Raw genomic sequence first — 6,143 nt, forward strand, 5'->3', positions numbered from 1 at the left:
AAGGTCAAAGACTGCAGCGCTTTCTCAATGTTTTTCTCAGTGAGAAGTCTTTATTGAACTTATCTTAAGATGGTATCTTACTGAGCTTCCTGCATGGCAGAAGCCACACGGCTACAGCAAGCCAGATAAGATATGTAGTACTGTTGCATTTAAAAACCCAAACAACCACTAGAATCTCAAAGTGCTTTATAGCCAACGAAGCACTTTTGAAGTACAGTCGCTGTTGTAATGTAGGCAATGCAGCAGCCAATTTGCTCACAGGAAACTCCCAAAAACAGTAATGTGATAATGACAGATGTGATAATAATAATGACAACAATGTGATAATAACACATCACCTGTTTTTGTGATGTTGATTGTGGGATAAATATTGCCCAGGACACCAGGGTTAACTCCCCTGCTCTTCTTCAAAATAGTCAATACAACCAACTGATACAGCGGACGGGACTTCGGTTTAAGGTCTCATCCAAAAAATGTTAGTACAATGCAGCACTATACTGGAGTGTCAGCCTTGATTTTTTGTGCTCAAGTCCTGGAATGGGACTTGAAGCAGAAACCTTGAGTCACAAGTGTTACCAACTGAGCCATGGCTGACATGAACAATGGGGGGTTTGAAAATTAAAGTGGACATTAATGATTCCATCAGTCATCCCTTTTTTTTAGGAGTCAAACTATCACCAAGAATCAGAGTTAACTATAAATGTCTGTTTGTTTGTCTGTACGCTTTAAGTAGTGAATCTCGATGACTTCACCAGTGGCGAGTTACTGGACTTTGACAGCGTGAAGGAGCTGGTTCAGTATTAATCCAGGGGTGAATCAATTTCAACATCAGAACAGATTCACCCAACAATAATTTCAGTACCAAAATATGAACATTAAAAATAGAAATAAGAGCAGTTCTTGGTAATTGGGATTGTTTATAATCATTTCTTTATACTACTCTGGGTGCAAGAGGTTAGGAAAGATGGTGGGGTAGTGGTAATGTTACCAGACTAATATTCCACAAACCCCAGGCTAATGATCTGGGAACAGATTTCAAATCCCACCATGACAGCAATTAGTAAATCTAGAATTGAAAGCTAGTGTCGGTAATGGTGATCATGGAACTATCATTGATTGTTGTAAAAACCCATCTGGTTCACTAATGTTCTTTAGGGAAGGAAATCTGCCATTCTTACCTGATCTGGCCTGCATCTGACTCCTGACAGTAATGTGGTTGAGTATTGCTGAAAAGAGACACGTCAAAGCTTCTCATCTTGCACTCATCAGGACACTTGCAAGAACACCAATATAAGGAGAAGACAACAGTTTATACTGTATGTGAAGAGACTCTGATTGGTAGAGGCATTGCCATGGAGAGTGATGGTGACTGACAGTTAACTGCAAAGCAATGTTTGAAATTTAAACCAGGCAGCTTGACCCTGATTGGTCAAGGCATTGCCCTAAGGATTAAGTCAGTGAATTCACTTATTTTGTTTAGCTGAGATAGGCAAAACGTGTACATGTGCTTTCTGTCTGCAAAGAGCAGGGCCCTGTGTATTAATATATGTAGTTTCCAGTAGATGCAAAATTCAAGAGGGCATGACGTGATTATTTGAATAGAAACAATGTGCAGTGGTATGGGGAAAAGGCAGGGCAATGGCACTAGGTCATAATGCTCATTTGGAAACCCAGTGCAGACACCATGGGCCGAATAGCCTCCTTCTGTGCCATTAAAATTCTGTGATTCTGTGAAAAGCGCCACACAGAGAGCCCCACTGACAATCTTAAATTGGTTGTCAGTGTAATTCTTAGCACATGGAGGATTATTTAGCAAATGTTGTCCAATCGTGGAATCACATCTAATGGATACTGTGTTTTGAGTTGAGCACGGGTTTGCACCCTGCCCCGTGCGATCTGCGGCTGGGAGATGCTGTATGATACGATCCGCCAGTCTCTGGCACATGCCGCCCACATACCTTGCATCACACCAGCACTGAAATTCATACCACATTACTCATTTGTGTGATCGGCAGAACATCTTTCTGGCTTAACAGCAGCATCCTGTAAGTGGCGAATTCCACTCATGTTGCTACCAGCTTTACCAGTTGCTCCAATTTTTGAGATACCTTGCCCTTCCAGGGTAACCTGAGGTAGACTGGGCACTTTTCAGGGCCAAAAGTGACGGCCTTAAGCCCAATCATGAGTTTGAGCATGTCCCAGAGACTGGCGGATCGTATCAAACAGCATCTCCCAGCCACAGATCGCAACAGGCAGGGTACAGACAGGGTGCAAACCCGTGCTCAACTCAAAACACAGTATCCATTAGATGTGATTCCACAACTGGACAACATTTGCTAAATAATCCTCCATGTACTAAGAATTACACTGACAACCAATTTAAGATTGTCAGTTGGGCTCTCAGTGTGGCGCTTTTCACAGAATCACAGAATTTTAACGGCACAGAAGGAGGCTATTCGGCCCATGGTGTCGGCACTGGGTTTCCAAATGAGCATTATGACCTAGTGCCATTGATTTGCCTTTTCCCCATACCACTGCACATTGTTTCTATTCAAATAATCACCTCATGCCCTCTTGAATTTTGCATCTACTGGAAACTATATACACTCTTTGCAGACAGAAAGAACATATACACATTTTGCCTATCTCAGCTAAACAAAATAAGTGATATATAGCATGAAATGATCTGAGCAGGGTAGGCATTATCCCGCAGGATGCCTTTGATGTTCCCTATTTCAGCATCAAGCTTACATGATGAGCAAATAGCTCAGGCCCTATTTACAATGTTGCTGATAAGACCAATCCTATGGTGTGTGGAACTGTATGAACCCCCAACATGTATACTGACCAGTGAAGGTGGGCATGTGATAGACTGAGGTAGAGAAACTCCTGGCAGATTTCTCAACTAGTACGTCAAAGAAAGGGAGTTCATTTGACTGCTCCATTTCACAGGTGAATTTGAGAGCAGGATGGAGCCCAGGAAGACATGTAAGGAAATTATTCCACGCAGCTGCAGATTTAGATATCACAAACATATCATCCACATATCAGATATATGTCAAGTGTCATTTCAAAAAGACACATTTCTTATGGAACCCAGCAAATATGTTTGCGAGAGCTGGGCCTATAAGGGATCCCATGGCAACACCTATTTGAGCATAATTGGTGTCATCAAAACTGAACTCAACTGCATGAGTTGCCGAGTTCATAAGTTCAATGACTACTGATCCACACGATGGTGGCAGGTCTAGATCGCCATGATATAGTGCTGCAGCACAAATATCTATGGCTTCCTTAAGTGGAACATTGATGAATAGGCTAGCAATGTCAAATGAGCACATGGATCCAGCATTGCTATTGGTATGCCAGTCCTGTATGGCTTTCGCAAATGTGAAGAAAAATGAGGGGTGATCTTATTGAAAGGCACAAGATTCTGCGGGGGCTTGACAGGGTAGATGTTGAGAAGTGGGGGAAACGCAAACTGGGGGACATAGTTACAGAATAAGGGGATACTCATTTAAAACTGAGATGTGAAGGAATTTCTTCTCTCAGAGGTTAGTGAATATCTGAAATTCTCTACCCCAGAGAGTTGTGGAGGCTGGATCACTGAAAGTATTTAAAGAGGAGGTGGATAGATTTTTGAAATATCGGGGAGTTGAGGGCTATGAGGAGCTGGCACGGAAGAGGAGTTGAGGCCTGGGGCAGATCAGCCATGATCTTACTGAATGGTGGGGCAGGCTTGAGGGGCTGAATGGTCTACTCCTGCTCCTATTTCTTATGTTCTGACATTGCATTTATTCTTCTACCATTGCTAAATCTGAGGTGTCACAGAACCAGTGCATTTATTCCCATGAAACCAGTAAGTACAAAATAAAAAGACTGCACATAGCCTATGACACTTACAAAGTCAATAAAAAACAAGATTTCATTCAACCCATCACATCAGAGGATGTGTACAACTCTTTATTATGGAGACATTCCCTTTGCAAAGAACTACAATTGTGTCATAATGAGCAATTTACACATGTAAGTAAATGGCTTCAATTAAGAAGATGAAAAGTCGACCACTGGAGACGGCAGAACAGTGAGAAGGTGCAGAAAATATTGCATAGATATTGTCGTTGCTACAATAGGCAAAGCAATGAGTGTTTGTAAAGCCCACCCCCTGGTGGTATCCTGCTGCATTTCAAGCCAGACTCCCTGTCAGAAAACATGCCACCTCTGAAACACACACAAAGTCGAACCACTTTACAGTAAAATGGCTGTTATCAGTGACCTGGGTTCACAGTCTTGGCGCAAAGCGCTGAGATTTGCAGATGATGCCAAACTGGGGAGGAGCCAAAACAAAAACAGAATTACCTGGAAAAACTCAGCAGGTCTGGCAGCATTGGCGGAGAAGAAAAGAGTTGACGTTTCGAGTCCTCATGACCCTTCGACAGAACTTGAGTGAATCCAAGAAAGGGGTGAAATATAAGTTGGTTTAAGGTGTGGGAGGGGGGGTGTTTGGGTAGGGGGAGAGAAGTGGAGGGGGTTGGTGTGGTTGTAGGGACAAACAAGCAGTGATAGAAGCAGATCATCAAAAGATGTCACAGACAACAGAACAAAAGAACACATAGGTGTTAAAGTTGGTGATATTATCTAAACGAATGTGCTAATTAAGAATGGATGGTAGGGCACTCAAGCTATAGCTCTAGTGGGGGTGAGGGAGCATAAAAGATTTAAAAATATTTAAAAATAATGGAAATAAGTGGGAAAAGAAAAATCTATATAATTTATTGGAAAAAACAAAAGGAAGGGGGAAGAAACAGAAAGGGGGTGGGGATGGAGGAGGGAGTTCAAGATCTAAAGTTGTTGAATTCAATATTCAGTCCGGAAGGCTGTAAAGGAGATATGGCTGTGAAAGCAGGAGGAACCAGTACAGTCTTATCAGGCAGACATGTGTAAATAGGCAGAGCAATGCGCAATGAAGTTTAATGCAGACTAGCGCAAAGTTCAACATAGGGCAAGGAAAAATAAGCAACACACTTAACCCATGAAAGATGTCAAAATGGTTAAAGATGAGAGCTAATGAGACCTGAGAGCCCTGATAGATTCAAAACTCAGCAGGTCCGATCCACAAAGCCAATAAAATGTTGCAACTCCACAACCAAAACAATCAGAGGAAGAGGTGACCAAACATTGAGGGATTGAGGTCATAAATTTTCCTGGTATTTACTTTAGCCCTTGGAATGTGGGTGACCCTGGAAAGGTCGCATTTACTGCACATGTAGTTGACCCGAGTTGGAGATGGTGGAATCTCCTGGAATCACTGCAATCCTGGTGGCGATGGTGCTCCCACAACGGTGTTCGACATCAGGGAGTTGACAATGGGGCTGCAGGGGGCAGCTCACGTGCGGAATGCAAGTTGCCAATTCTGCTTGGGCATATTCCGGGAGGTCTTATCACATGAGCCTCCCACCTCCGAAAGGTCAAACTGTCTCCGTTTCCCTCCAGCTCGATTATTTTTTAAACGTTAAAAATGAGATTTTTTAAAAAACTACAATTTTCTATTTGACGTTCCTGTAGGTTTTCTCTTGATTCGCTTGCAGCAGTGCCCAGAAGATAAATTCCTGGAGGTTCCAGGACAATCCTGGAGGGTTGGCAACCACAGGTTGATGCAGATAACTACAGAAATTTGGTGGCAGAGCCACAATTAATCCAAAAGCACAGTTGTCAAATTATCTCCTTTTTAACAGGATATCCAAACAGTAACCAGGAGCGCTGGGTAAGATAACAGCAGTGATGTGCAAGACTCCCGCATAAGACAAATCAGCTGTAACAAAATACCAAATACCCAAAATTCCAACAAAATTCCACCTGTTCAACACCATGAAGGTTGGGAGGCATCTGCGCCTGGGGAAGTTCAGGCTGCAGCGGCCTACACCGGATAAATTTTTGTGAGGCCCTTGAGTCAATCAATATCTTTATCTGTGAAAAGAACCCATCGAAGAGGGCGTGGAACAGAAAATAAAACAAAGAAGATCACGCACTGGGAATAGATCCTGTTGGATGGTCCCTCATTCCAATGAAAGGAATGGAAGGAAACTCAGGCAGGGCCCAGGTTGTGTGCTAGTTTACCACCCTCCAGTACACCAGTGTGGTAC

Source organism: Carcharodon carcharias, chromosome 10 (assembly GCF_017639515.1).
Source record: "Carcharodon carcharias isolate sCarCar2 chromosome 10, sCarCar2.pri, whole genome shotgun sequence".
Lineage (NCBI taxonomy): Eukaryota > Metazoa > Chordata > Chondrichthyes > Lamniformes > Lamnidae > Carcharodon > Carcharodon carcharias.